General features: G+C 36.9%; 1 pseudogene; it reads left to right on the top strand.

Annotated features, from left to right (window-relative positions):
• The first annotated feature begins 1,762 nt into the window (after positions 1–1,762).
• Positions 1,763–11,985, top strand: LOC149159643 (peptide methionine sulfoxide reductase A5-like; annotated as a pseudogene).
• Positions 11,986–15,672: the final 3,687 nt, after the last annotated feature.

Raw genomic sequence — 15,672 nt, 5'->3', positions numbered from 1 at the left:
ATATTATTTGCTCCTCTATAAGATATCAAGTGTTTTTTCTACCATGAACTTGGACACATAGCAGCAAAAATGTAGGAGAAATAAAATAAAAATTAATCAACCAAATACGCAACAAACAAGAAGATTCTCTCAAGCAACCAAATAGAGAAGAAAACCTTCCACTAGGTACACAAATTATTTCTATGGCTATTGGTATTTGTGCATTGAATTTGGTCACAAGGTTGTTGAATGCAAAATATATGCAAAGAAGAACATGAAATCAAGATGAAACACACCATTTTATCCATTTCTTAGCCACATAAGATGTTATGTGTGTGATAACTTGGGCACAAAGCTAAAGAATGAAAAATGCCATATACCCTAAAGAACTCTAGACAGATGATGGAAGCCAATCAAATCTAACCAAACTCTAAATCAAATGTAAAAGCAGATAGTATAAGGAAACCCAATAAAGTTTGGAAGAGGAATAAAAAGGATAAACCCATTACTTCAATGACATAATGAAGTCATCCAAGTTTCAGGGGGAGTTTCTCTAGGCAACAAGACAATCATCTAGTCAATGTTAGAAGAGCAACAACATCCTATGGGGAGAGCAAGCCATAGAATGTCATGAAAATATGATGGATACAATGAGATCAAAGTTGTGTATGAAACATGACAGAGATGATTTATCTGTGGGTTAGAAAAAAATGAACAAGAGTTACTTTCTTATTTAGAGTACTTGAAAAGAGCTAAAGTAAGATTATACTGACAAATAATTTGATAGATAAGATGGTCATTTATCAATGAAAACATACTGGCATGGGGAACATGAAGAAAAATAGTTATATATATGTAGAGGAAACAATTAAATAAATATTAATGAGAAAACCACAAGGGGGAATGGCAACACCATGAGGACAAACTCGTTGTATTATGCATTTTATAGTAGCCTTGGTTGGGAAGTTGGCATTAAAGATGCAAGTTTGGTTGCAGATTCTCTTCTAACTTCAAAGGCCATAAGAGAGTAGCACAAATAATTTCTTGGAAGAGATAACTAATATGATGAGACCAAACTTGTACATGAGGTATGGTAAAGACATGATAATTTATTTGTTACTAGTGGAACAATGAAGAGAGTTTACCTCAACAAAAGAACTGAAGCAAAACACCACTACCTACTCAACTCTTATGTCAATAGTTAATAAAGGAGGTCAGCTCCAAAACGTTGCTAAAATAATAAGGGAATATGACCTATGCTATGGTTAGAAATACAACAATGGCCACTCATGCCTTGTTGGGAAACATTGTTAAGGAGATGAAATTAGCTTGTGCACTATCCGACCCATTTAAAGGAGCACACTAAGGAAAGATATTTACTACTACATACACCACAAAAATTCATTATCTCATATCTTGAATACAAGAATGTAGACTTGCTATGAGTTTGTATACAAATGAAGAGTGTTCACAGTAGAAAACTTTGATTCCAAGATTGTCAGAACTGTAAGAATAGCAAGGGGACCAACAAGAAATACAACGAATGTTATTATGAGGAAAAAAATTATTTTTTCGAGGATATTCAACTTGTGCAAAATTTGATTAAAATATGTTTGCAACAATAAAAAGGAAAAACATCTTAAACTAAGGTAAGATAAAACTAGGTTGTATAGGTCTTGTAAGAGGTGAAGAAATCCATCCAAATGTCCAAAAATCTCATGCCTTTAGAAGGGTCTTCAAAGGAATCTTGGAAACTGATATTGAGGAACAATGTAAGACAACAATGTTTTCCTTGGGGAGTTTCTGAAGAGGAGAGGAAATGTTTCAGTGTCTTCCCAGTGTGGTAAGAAATATAGATGGTTACACTAGGGGAACCAAGCTCAACCCCAAGTATAGGCTCCTAGGAGATCATGCTGAGATTTTTCGGGTGGAATATAATCCAAAAATAATTCGATATGAGCAACTATTGGACATTTTTTGGTCCAGTCACGATGCCACCCAAGTTTTTGGGCAAGGTCCTAATGTGGGTGAATAATATAGGTCTACCATATTCACCAATGGGAGTGATGAAGCTAAGTTGGTTGCAGTGAATAAATAAAGGGAGAAAATAAAATTAATGGATAATTCAGTATTATCACAAATTCAACATTTTGAAACTTTCTATCCTGCGGACCCTAAACATTAATATTTTCAACAATGAAAAAAGAAATAACCAAGTACTCAACTATTTATTCTCACCCTTCACACAAAGTGTGTATAAGCAATAGAGTCTTAGGTGCAAGAGCATCAACCACTAAAAAAAACCCGAGGGAAGCCACAACCAGAAGGTCCACACCACTGAGATAGATGACAAAGACACAAGGATTTATTAATTGACAAACATGAACAAGACTAGTATGTTTTGAATGGAACATTACTTGAGGAAGAATTATGTAATTGGCGTTAGCAATATATGTTACAAGTTGTATGTGTTACATATCATGGAAATCAAGTGCTAAAATTATCAAACGTTATAATGCTAGTGGTATGCATAAAATACCCAAAATAGATATGATGCCAAAATGGATATGATGCCAGTGTAGTGGCATAAATGAAAAAGCAAATAGTCATGTGCAAAGAGCAGTGTCAGAAGATACCATGTCTCAGAGTTTGCAGTGCCCTTGACGAGTGAGGAATAAATGTTTGAGGGAGAAAGCATCTATCGAACGATGTTTTTCCAAGATTATAGAGTTTTAATGTGTCGAGTTTTAACAATGTTTAGACATTCTAATGTTCACAATGGAGAAATGCTTAAGTTTTGTTGCGTCATGGATGACAGTGCTTGAATGTGTGTTTTTTTTCCATTAAGCCTCAAAGCAAGAGGAGGAATGTGCATAAAGGACTATCATAGTAGTGTTGTTTTCTGCACAAAATACCTAGTTGCATGGTCAACTTTTCCGTTAGTGCTCTTACCCTAAGATTCCTTGGGAAATGGATGGCATTTCATTTGGGCTAGTAAGAAATTCTTGAGGAGTGGTGAAATTTACATCTATTACGCTATTTGCATGAAGTTAAATCAATATTCTCACACATAAAAAGTTATATTCCCAACATGTACTGGTTGTGAGACTTAGCTCTATCATTAAATTAGTCTTGAGTGCGAAAAATTCTACACTAATATTTGAAATTGGTAATTTTGAAATGATGGAACAACATGAAAGGATCGGAGATTCCCTTGTTAATGCGCAGAAGCATTGAGACACATAAAGGAATAGAGAATTGGTTCTCGATATTATGAGGTGCAATGGCGAACACAAAACTTACAGTGTGGTAGAATAACTCTAAGGGATTTGAGGGGCCACACAAACTTGTTTTGTGACTAGTACTGAAGCAGATAAATACACATTTGGTTATTGATAGAGAGGATATGGAGAATGGGAATTACATGTGATGAATCAACGCCATTGCAATTTAATCTTGATCGACTGGGATTTCTATGTCCATGTTGTTGTTTGGAATTGGTTGAATTTGTTTCGAAAAGATCAATATGTTTGATGGATGGTTCTGCTGATATATCCTGCTAATTATCCAATGGTAGGTTATGCTGAGTGCTGAGGTGTATTATGAGCTAGCACTTTCCACTGCTAGTCTGGAAGCCAATTGTGCAGAACACAAACCATGTCACAAAAGTTTTGTTTTTTCATTTTGCTGCTTCAAAACTTAAAGGTTTTTATACTCCAAGGATTGTAAATTAAAGGGACTGTTGGAAAAGTGCGTGGGAATTCAGTCTAGAACATAGTTTACTTTTGTTTTATTCAAAAGGGAATAAAATATTCTTTCAAAAACATACTCACCCTCATTATATTAAGCAAGTTTCTTGCTTACATAAGAAGTAACGTTTAGTCACTAGGAAATCGGTATGAACAAAACTGGACTGTGATCCTTTTATGGTAGATGGATAAGAGAGATATGGATGAATGGGCATGAGATTATTGATTATGGATTCAAAATGGTAAAAAAGAAGATTGACCAACTTGCTTATGTGTTTTTCATAGAAGTTCGAAAAATATGTGCACACATCATAGGTTGGTAAAATAACAACTTCTTCACCTGTGTTTGATGAGATAGAGGACATTGTAAGGAAGATGCTAGGCCAATTTTTTTCTCTCTGCGATAAATATAAAAGGGATCCAACATAAGTTTTTGATGTTTACGCTGACTTTAACTATACCGGATTGGATTGATAATTAAGATGCATGATTAATGGTGCATGGTTGGAAATGGCTATCAAGGATATCATAAAATTACATGATGGAACTCTATGACAATGTTACAATAAGGACATAGACATCTGAACCATAAATTTGATAGTGGAAAACATTGAAGGTTGTGTTCATCTTGCGAATTTTCATTGTACCCCCTTTCCATTGATGTCAAAAGGGGAGATAAGCATAGGCAAGGAAGATACTTTGTAGAATGAAAGGGGGCGGATCACAGTGTTGCCATTAATCCCAAAGGAGGATATTGATGACATTGTTGTCATTGATGGAAAAAAATAAGCAAAGGAAAAGGAGCAACAAAAGAGAAACAAAGACAAAAAAATAACAAAGGAGAAACAACAAAAGATATGGCATTGGGAAAAAGAGTAGAAAAGGAAAAGGAGTAGCAGAGGAGCAGTAAAGGAGTAGCAAGAGATGAAGGTTATATAAATAAAAAAGGAACAACAAAGGAGCAACAAAGGAGAAGCAACAAGAATCAACAAAAGAGCAGAAACAAGGATCAACAAAGGAGCAACAACAAGAGAACATGTTGATGCTTGCATATATGATATTAATTTATGTTTGCATATATGATGTTTGGTTGTTTGATAACTAATTGTTAAAGCTTTCTTCCATATGTTTTTTATGCTACAAAGGGTGTTGGTGAAAGGTTTCTTGTGCTTACATATGTTGATTAGTGAAGCAAATTGTGTGCATATCTAGTGGCCAATGGTAAACATGTATGCATATGATGAGTGAGATGTTGTGATGCAAGGTAAGGAAAAGGCAAAGGCATGAAGAAGCTGTGGTGCAAAGGGTGATGGTAAAGGAGCAACAAAAAAGTATGTATGATATGTCATGTTTGCAAAGGTTAAGTTGAAAATGTTGAAGAAGTTGTAATACAAAGGGCGATGACAAAGAATAACAAAGTATGATGGCTCAGTTAATAATTGTACAATTGGATAGATATTGTTGAAGACATGCTTGTGTTGATGCATGTATTGGAGGTGAAGGAGAACAAGTTGTTGGAGCTTGCATTCATATGGGTGTCATTGATGGCATGGTTTTGTCAGAGATCTTGCATTAATATTGGACAATATTACTGCATGCTATTTGAATATGTTGAAATTTATGTTGAAGAATATGAATGCATGTCATTTGAATATGATGAAAATATTTTTATGTATTTTAATATTCAAGAGTTTAAATAGTTTTGGAATTGAAGAGACACCTTTCAAATGCAAAGAGATAAGTTTTTCCATTTCAGATTCGTGTGTGGAATACCAATAGTCATCAAAGCTTGCTTATAAAAATGTGTGATGTTGCAAGGTTATATATTTAGAGAGTTAGAGAATGTGAGATCCGATTGAGGTGTTATGAATTAGTTACCCGACACATAAAGAGTATATGTGGTGCACATTTAAAGAGAAGAAGAAGAAAAATAAGAGATGGAGGTATGCAAGTTATAGGCCAAGTCAACTAGCATATTTTTTTCATTTTGTTTGAGGGGATTGTGGTCTCCTTTAAAGATATAGCTTGATAAATAACAGGTTGGAGCCTGTTGAGGTAGGAGCCTCCTATGGGTTGTAGCATGTTGAAAACCTATGGGAGTTGGAGCTTCCTTGCATGTTGTAGCTTGTAGAAAAATTGAGGTAGTAGCCTCTTGTAGGTTGGAGCCTACAAAAAATCAGAGGTAATAAGGGAGTAGGAGCTTGCCTTTGCATCACCACAGTAATAGAGTCGTGGTTTTCTCGCTTTATGGGTTTCTACTTATATTAGGTGTCCATGTGTGTTGTTGTCACGTGCTTATGTGATGTTTTTGTTTACTTTATACTTGTTGTTCACATATTAAATATGTTGTTCATTATGTGTTAAACTGTTCATTTAAAAAGTTCAGTTAATGAGTTTAAAGAAAATAAATTAATGTCCATGAATGTAGTAAACTAATTCACCCCCCTCTTAGTTTAGTGAAGTTTTCATCACTATTTATGCATGTTGTGTGCATATGCTGGCTGCACCAGAATGCCAATAACATCCTATGCTTTGCATTTTATAATATGAATGCTCTATTTTTTTTTCATGTGAGATATATATTATGTGATGGCTGCATAGATGTTAAGGGGACCATGTGTTTTTCACTGATTAATTTAGGCAGATTGTGTGTATGTGTTGGTTGGATTTCTTACCTTAGCTCAAATTGCTACCCTTTTCATAGTGTGATATCCTTCCTTACACGCTATTTTCCTTTTCTAGCCTCCACGAACATAATTTGCTAGTCCAGTCTCAAAATGTCGAGCAAAGGGAAGGGAGAAAACGATGGACAAAATGAGGTAAGTCATTGTGAAATTATAGATATGTAATTGTTTAAATTTTTTCTTTGATTTTGACTTGTTTTTTTAATTCTAAAATTAAAAAAGATATATTTTATATATCTAGGGACATGAGACTAACTAGGAGAAACAGGCCTTGGCTTCGATATTGGGCATGAAGGCACTTAACAAACTTTACGGTGTGGACTTCAAAATGCTTGCTAGATATGTATAAAAATGATCAACTAAAACCACTAAAACATTGCAAGCACATACACAATGTCAACGAGAATCAATTGAATCCCTATCCAATCATGGATCAAGTGGAAGATCAAGGAGGAAATCATTTAGCATAACCATTGAGAATTTGGAACATGAAAAAATACTTCCAATGCCTAATCCACTCCTTGGACACAAATCTCTTCTTCCACCATGCCACGTTATAAATCTTGCATTGGTAGTTATGATACAAGGATAGAATATGACATGGTTTCAGGAGAAATTTGTAGATCAAATGTTGGGAACATTTTTGTGAATAGGTTGAAGGAATCATGACTTCAACGGTTCAAAGACCATCTTCATTTTCAATTCTCAAAGATATCGCTGCACCTACAAAAAGCAATAATTCACAACATGGAGACTGAAAGCATAGGTTGGTCTGTAAAAAAGTTTAAACTACAAATGTCTCAAAATTTCAAGAGATCTAGGTGAAATCAAACAAAGAAGATAAAAAACTCCTGCCCAACCAAAGGCTCAAAATAAGGCTAGTTGATGTAAGTTTAAAAGTATGGAAAAAACTTGTAAAAATGTATGAGAAGTTGGATAAACCAAGGAAGTCCAGAGAGGAGAGTACATAGGTATTTTAATTTTCTCATATGATTATATAAATTTTCTTAAACAAATTTTTATATTCTATTTGTGCATAGTTAATTTCAATTAGTATATGTTTTAGGACAAGGCCTCGAAGGCTAGGTTTGCAAAAGGAACTACCACACATCACAATGGCCAAAAAGATCTAAAAGCCTTGATTTTTACCTTTGTAAGTATATTTAATATGTGAAATGATATTTTTTATTTCCTAGAAAAAGTAAATGTTTACATATTAATTAACTTAACTAGTCCATGTGCCATGTTTTGACAGGAGGAAAATTATGGTTGTCATCCAACACACTTCGAAAAGGACATGTTACAAAACAAAAAGTGGACCGAATTTGTTATCTGAATGGAGAAAAAGGTATTAATAGTTGAATTTCAATAATTTAGTTGGATATTTTTGTGTTTATATGTGTTGATGGCCAAAAATGGCCTCATCAACATTTGGGAAGGCCATCCGGTCAGAGTCCCAAATCAAACTCTTTTATGTTTAAGTGATGGCTTTGACTGGTTCTATTGGGTCCAGTTACCCCCTCCACTCTTCTCGTTGATTTGTGATGTTACTAATTAATTATGAACAAGAAGAGGTGAATAAATTGGAAACTAGGTACATCTTCCACTTTGGACAACTCATTTGATGGAGATAATTATTGCATTTAATCCCTCTTTTCGATAGGACCAAAATCGACCTAAAAATCATCAAATTTGGACAAGGGGAAATATTTTTTGAGCCAAATACCACACATGTGAAAATTTTCAAGGTCGGCCATATCATCATATAGGCTCATGAAGCCCAATGGACATGTCTCTTTCCCCCCAATGACTTGTATAAATAAGAGATACCTCCAACCTCATTTGGAACCTCATCAACTCATCTTCTTCTTCTCTCTCCTCATATGATTGGTTTGTACAACTTGTTGGGAAACTCTTCTGCTCACACGTGTGGCTAGAAAAGAGGATGAATTACAAGGATGAATTTCAGGATCTATTGTAGGGTTTGACCAAAATTGACCAGGGTTTTTTTACCTTCTTTGAATGTGTTTCTCATACTAGAGCTTCTATTTTGGAGGGCTGCATTAATTGGCACAGAAACCGAGGTGTTCTGGGCATGTTGATTAGGCTAACCATAGGGTTGATCGTAGGCTTGACTATAGGCTTGAAGTGCAAACTTTGACCAAGTTTTACCGTTGTTTTAATCACTGCTTTGAGATGAAATTTACCACCTAAGAAGGTCAACTTTCATTATGTGTGACTGAGCAACATTGTGGATGGGTTTTTTCTGCTTTGACCAATGTTAACCTTTTGGTTAGGTCTATTGACTGCTGCAGGAAATTTTCAGATTTGACAGGGCTACTTTGATCATCATTTAGCAAGTCAATTTTGAATTTATTTTACTTTGTCTCTATGCTTAACATTTGATATTTATAATAAGAAGAATTGATCAAAGGTTTTCACTATATTGGGTTTTTTTCCCTGACATCAGCCAAATCTGGAGTTCCCTTGTCTTGGCTTTTCATATGCTTTTATTATTCATTTTCTATCTATAGTTATTATTAATGTATGGTTAATTTGATTACTATTGGAATCTAAATTGGAAATTGCCATTGGGCTACTAAAAGGACATTGAAGTAATTATGCAAAGCATAGAACATACCATTGTTAACTAAAATTAGCATGGTATTAGAGCCCAGGTGAAGACAAAGCCCAAACAAGAGAGAAAATAAATCACTAAGAGAGATCTATTGGAAAAGACTATTAGACAAGTCTCAATGGCTTCTACATCTTACTTCAAGAGTGAGGATAATCTCAATGACAAATCTGACTATTATGCATGGAAAATGACTTTGGAGGAACATGAAGTATTGAACTATGTGCAGGGAAAAGTGGTGGAGCCTCCTTCAAATGCATCGACTGCTGCTAAGACAAAATATAGAAAAAGTGAGGTCAAAGTAAAGAAAATTTTGAATGACTCAATTCAAAAGCATTTGGTTGCCTATATTTCTAATTTTGGAACTTATAAGGAGATATATGATAAGATGGTTGGGGTTTTCAAAGTGAATAATGCAAATCAAATCCTCTTTCTCAAAAACAAGTTGAAGCATATGAAGATGGATAAAGGGGAGTCTATTTAGTCCTACTTCATGAAAATAACTCAAATAAAGAATGACCTTCTATCTATTGGAGAAGTTATTGCTAATAGGGTGCTCACTCTCATTGCACTTGGAGGTCTTTAATGACCATGGGATTTATTTACCACTACCATACTCAACAATGACAAGATACCTAGTTTCGATGAGTTATTAGCTAGATGCACTCAAAAGGAAACAAGGATGATGGATAAAGATAAGCCCACCAATGGAAATGAACCTATTGCCTTCTCTGCTCATGAAAAAAGGAAGAATAATGTTGGTCCAAGGAGATATGGTCAAGGATCTAAGATGGGATTTAAAGGAGGAAGAAAAGGAATGTGCTACAATTGCAATAGGGTCAACCACTATGCTAGAGAGTACCCTAATAATAAAAATCCTCCAAGGGATGATGAATACAACAACAACAATTTCAAAGGAAATGGCAATCAAAGGAACGATAGGGTTTGTTGTCACTCACTGCCTGTGGTTTTCAATTAGTCAAGGTTGCTCAAGAGCAGTGAATTTAAGAGCCTATTTCCCAGGTCACAGATGCTATCGAGTCAAATTAGACCCTCTCTATTGTGTATTACTTAGAACGAGCTTTCGAATGATATATGGAAGTCCGAAAATAGACTCCTGGAGCAGAAATTAAGGCATTTTGAAGTTTACCTTGGATAAGGCCCAACAAACCAAGAAAATGACTAAGTGTGGAGGAAAATTGCAATTGGAGGATCGGGGGGCTGATCACAATCGCAAATCGGCCATCGGTGGAGGTCAGCAGGCAAGGAACAACAACAGAATGAAAATCAACGATCACCAATCACAGATATCGCATATCGGCAGTCGAAAGGTCTGGGCACACCTTTTATAGCATATCGACAGTCGGCGGGTCTAGGCATGCTTTTTATCGCATATTGACATATCGCAGTCTTGTATCTTAGAGACCCCACAATCTCACAGATCGGCGGGTTCTAAACTTAAAAGACTGTGCGAGGGCCGTTACTATGATATTATGTTGCACCGTTGGGGAGGGGCTGGAAAGTGTTAGCAAAGAAAATCATGGGAAAACAGGGATTGAGCCTCCCCTTTTCTCTCTCCTCCACGTGGCCCAATCCCACATCCCAACAACCCTACATCATATCAGTCCTACAGTTTGGCATAACGGTAGGTTCTAAAACTTCAAAGACTTGCAAACCGCTGATTTGTGATTTTTGTGTAACATCGTCGGGGGCTAAGAAAATAGTTTACAAAGGAAATGACCGATAAAAATAGGGTCAGGCCTTCTCTTTCTCTCTCTTCCACGTGGCATCAGAAATTGATGGAACAAAGGGGTTACCACTCCAAAACCTTGTGGGGTGCGATTTTGTGATATTGTGTAAAACCGTCGAGGAAGGCCGAGATCATTTTAGAAAGGCAACCCATGCAAAAAACAGGGTTAGACGGGCCATTTTCTCTCTCCTCTAGAAGGCCATGTGGCAGCATGTGATTGGTCTTCAGAGCTAACACGGTAGCTAACATCAACTGTGACATGGCAATATAGTTGATGATGTGGCAGAGGACACATTGTTACACAAAATATTGTCACCATGACTTGCTGTAGTCAGTGTGAGTCTATCACCACTCATACTGTCCTCCTTTGCAAGTCTCAAACCTCAGCTCTTCATGTCAAGCCTTAGAAATGAGAGAAAGTCCTTGAAAGTCTCTAAAACTCTTGTTCCGCACTTTCTCTTAGCATTACCTACGGTCTCGCACCCCTTGTTCATGTTACCTGCGGACCTGCCTGCTCTGTCTCTAAAGGAGTGGGTGTGGACCCCTGTAAAATTCAAAAAGGTGCAAGTTTATTATTAAAAACTCACTTTGGATTAATTCTGGACGCTTCTAGAAGGAATCTTGAGGTGTCAAGTACGCTCCTGGTGGTTCATGCATCCCATAACTAAAGGAGCTAACCCCTTGATGAGAGGAGCTTATCCCTTTGAAGGAGGCCTCTATCCCTTTGAAGGTGGACCTGGTAACTTCCTTCCCCTGCACTATAAAATGAGGCATTGGGCTGGTTGCTAGGGAGGTTGAAAGATGAATATTTTTGAGGGTAAATGCTATTGGAATTTAGACTTCCTAATTGAGCTTGAGAGGAGCGATTACATACCTTTTGGCTTCTTCGGGAAGAGAGTGAAACTTGTCAAAGTAGAGGAGATTCTTGCTAGACCCTGGGAGGAGCTTGTACAACATCAAGGCACCAAGGTTGTAAAGTTCTTCTTTGATTAAAGTTAATACAATCAGGTTCATTTTTCTCAATAAATTGTCTTCTATGGTCTATTTCATGAATTCCTTGATCATCATGATAAATATGGTTTATTATATTGGCTTTTCAGGTGTTATTTGATGTGTGCCTATTTGTGTTTGCAGGTTCTTAAAAAGGGAGCTCATATGGACAAACGGAGCGTGGCTTCCACAAACTAACACTGGACTTGAGGTAGGGTCTGAAACATCTCTTAGATTTTATTTATAAATCGCATATTTAGAGAAAGATAGAGTTTGTTTGGTTTGCTTGCCGCTAGATATCCATAGATACTAGGGAGATCGGTCTTTTCCGCAAGAACGATTTATCCGCCCGACAAAATGGCGACTCCGCTGGGGACTTGAATTTTGGTTTTTTCCTTTGCTTTTACTTTGACTTGAGAAACTTTTTCTCTGTTTCTGGTTTTTGCTTGATGTGTGTGGGATTGGGTAACTTCTTTAGATCTTGAATTATTTTTTGTTTTTCACGCTTTTGGAAGAGGACTGCATGTTCTGGTTGTAAAACAGTGCGGACATCCTCGCACTTTTGCTTTACACACAGAGCGGTACCGCACCTGGTTATATTGGGGGCCTGCGGACCCTGTCAAAATTTTGAAAAACTTAAATATTTTCATTCAGTTAAGCTTAGGATTTGTTTATGTGTTTTAGCCTCTGCCCAGATCTGCATGTGTCTTGTCAGAAATTTTTTGTTAGTGAATTCCATTGGCATTTAGGTTTTAGGTGAATTTCTAGAAGTTTTGTGTGCCTGGCTTGATTTTCGTTTGGTATTTGTAGTAACTCAGAGCTTAGAAGCCTTAGAAACCTCAGATCACCCTGGTTTTTGCTGGTCTTCTTTATGACCTGACCGATTTGTAAAATCTACCTTTGGTGAGGAATACATCTCGTTTTTCTCTTTGTGAAGCTTCGAAAGAACTTGTTTTGAAAGTTTTGGATTTCATTTAAAAAAAAAACAAAAGCTGGTTGTTTTTTTGATTAATTTGTTATTCTGAACAAGTTAGTCCTTAGTTTGCTGATAACTAAGTAAAACATCCTTGAAAAGAAATTTTGTAAGCTTTTACTTCAACTAGACTTTTAGAATTTATAGATCTCAAGATTAGATTTTTTAATAGTTTTGAGTGTTTTATAAAAATTTAAAAAAAAATTTCTTTTGAAAAGGTTTGTTTTTGTAGTATTTGAAGTGTTGAAAATAAAGGGAAATTTTTGTGAGCATAATTAGTAGTTTCATTTTTTAGTTTATTGAAAAAGACAAAAAAAAAATTTCATTTGTTTGTTAAGGAAAGATTTGTTTTTTCAAGCAATTTCATTCTCAAACTTTCTTTAGCTAGAAATTCATTGAAGAAAAAAGGATTGTTTATCATCTTAGTGTTTTGGAGTTGAGTCTTCACACCATAAAGTTTCATCTCCACACCTTTTGACTTAAGAAACAACCATAAAAATAATGCTTAAAGTAAAATCTATCTAGTAATCTTTTTATTTCTAGGGCTCTTTATCACCAACATAGCTTAGGCTAGTATCTTGGAGTAGGGAGTAATTAACTCTCCAAGATAGTAAAAACAAACAAGTAGCTGTATCTTGCGGTAGGAGATAAATTCCAATTGTTACATCTATGCTCTGGGAAGCTCCTCTTAAAGGAGTCAAGCACGAGGTCATATCCGAACCAATGGGGTAATCAATCCTTCCTCATTGGGAATAATAGCAGATATACACGTATTAAAAACGGTAAACCTCGGATTAACCATTGTTGAGGAGCCTGGGGTCACTTGTTGGTAAACCTTGGATTATGTCAAGGAGCCTTCAAGGGGATTGAGCTTTGCTACTCTGCCCTTGTGTGTGTATCGGATCACAGACTGTTACCCTAGGTATATTTGTTTCCGTTGGTAACCATAGTGACCATATTCTATAGGATTCTTTCCTAAGGTGACGGTGGAGGGAAGATCCCACTGTACCTGGAGCAGACGTCGACTAGACTCACTTGGACTCTCTGGGGGGTTCTCTTCACTCAGACAGTTTAGTGGAGAAACTTGTGCCAGTCTATTCATTAAGCAGGTTGTTGGGGTAACTGTTCCAACCGCCATTTCTGTATTGAATTCTGTGACGTTGGATTTCATCACCAACTAGTGTTTTCGGTACGGAAAGTTACTGTTTGTGTGTGGTTTGACATCGTAGATTCTTTAGGTGTGTGATTCAAATTTTTTTCTTCTTTAGAGACTTTAGGTGGTTTTCATTGAGATTTTTCTTTGTTTGCGTGTGAAGTAATTAAAATATTTAATCGTGGCTGAATTACCGAGACAGTCCCGTAGACTTCGGAGCCAACCTCCTGAGTTTTCACCAAGCCAGCTTGAAGGGCTACGAGCTCTTGTAACTCCTAGTGATAGTAGAGCTGGGTCACCTGAAGAAGGAGAATCTTCTTTAGTTGTGCATCTTGATTATCAAGTTCAAGCACCAGAGTATATTATTGAACCTGTTTCATTTTCTGAAGTTACTGGTAGTTTTTCTTCTACTAGTGAATTAGCCGAGGAACCTGAAATTTCTGAACCTGAAACTGAACCTACTGTTACTCCATCATCAGCATTTGCCTCTCCAACTTCCAGTGGTCCTAGTTCACCCAAGGTAGGAAGAGTCATTACTCAAAATCTTCCTTCTGGACTTATTGCTATTGAAGAACTTGTTACTTCGAAAGAAGGTATATCTATCCCTGAAAATCAACCAACTATAGAACTTAGGGAGCGTGAATCAATATTTTACAGTCCACCTAGGAGGGACGCTTGGTATCTTTCATTGACCAATTTTCTAGAAAACTCGGGACTAAGTTTTTCACCACCTCACATTCCTTTTCATCCAACACCTAGAGGTTATTATCCTCCTTTGAATATGTCGAGATAGTCATCCATGTTTTCTCAATCTCCAGAAACATTTTTATATGGCAGTCCTTCTGTTCCTTCTGGGTATCAGTCACTTACTGGCACTTTTTCAGGAACATCTCCTCAACCTGTTGAACAAGGGTTATTAACTGGTAATAACGAAACTAAGCCATTGAGTGTAGAAGATATTCTTATGATGTCAGGTACCATTCCAAATCCGCAACCTCAAGGTGGCCAGTTACTGCCTGGGGGGCAGCCTCAATGTCCTCAATTATCGCCTGGGGGGAAACCTTAAGGTATCTAGTTACCGCCTGGGGGGCAACCTCAAGGACAGTACATACCTTCAGGACAGTACATTCCTCAGGGTCAACCCTAGACTCAGTACGTACCTCAAGGTCAACCCCAGTATCAATATATGCCTCAAGGTCAACCCCAGTATCAGTACGTGCCTCAAGGTTATCAACCTCAAGGTCAGTACCCAACCCAAGGTTTCCAACCACCTTCAGGTCAATCATTTGACCAAGGAGCTGGAAATGTACCTTTGAATTATCAACCCTACCCTCAACCCGGTTATGGTCCTCAATATGCTCAACCTTCTATGGGTCCATACCCCAGAATGAATATAGTGTGGGATCCATCTCAATCTCAACAGATCTTACAACCGAATGTGTAGTTGTCATTTCAATCTGGACAACCCTTGGTTTCTGGTTCAACCCAGCAACCTGTCCAGCCTACTATTCAAACTTCTGCACCTTCTGTAGTTTCTCAGCTTGGGCCTAGTTCACCTCTAACTCCCCCTCAAACGATTGTTGCAACTGCTGCAACATCTATTCAATCTACCCCACCTACTTCTGGAGTATCGACAACTTCGGTTTCTACTATCCCTACATCAGTTCCTCAAGCATCTTTACCTCAGTCTGGACCTACAATTCAGACTTCAGTTCAAATGCCTGTAGGACAAACTAGTCCAAGTACGGTTGTCACATGT

This window comes from Pinus tabuliformis, chromosome 5_2 (assembly GCF_031772625.1).
Source record: "Pinus tabuliformis cultivar Carrire ecotype Pingquan chromosome 5_2, CPIR1, whole genome shotgun sequence".
Classification (NCBI taxonomy): Eukaryota; Viridiplantae; Streptophyta; class Pinopsida; order Pinales; family Pinaceae; genus Pinus; species Pinus tabuliformis.
The sequence above is the reverse complement of the archived record's forward strand: the minus strand, read 5'-3'. Positions and strand labels throughout refer to the sequence as shown.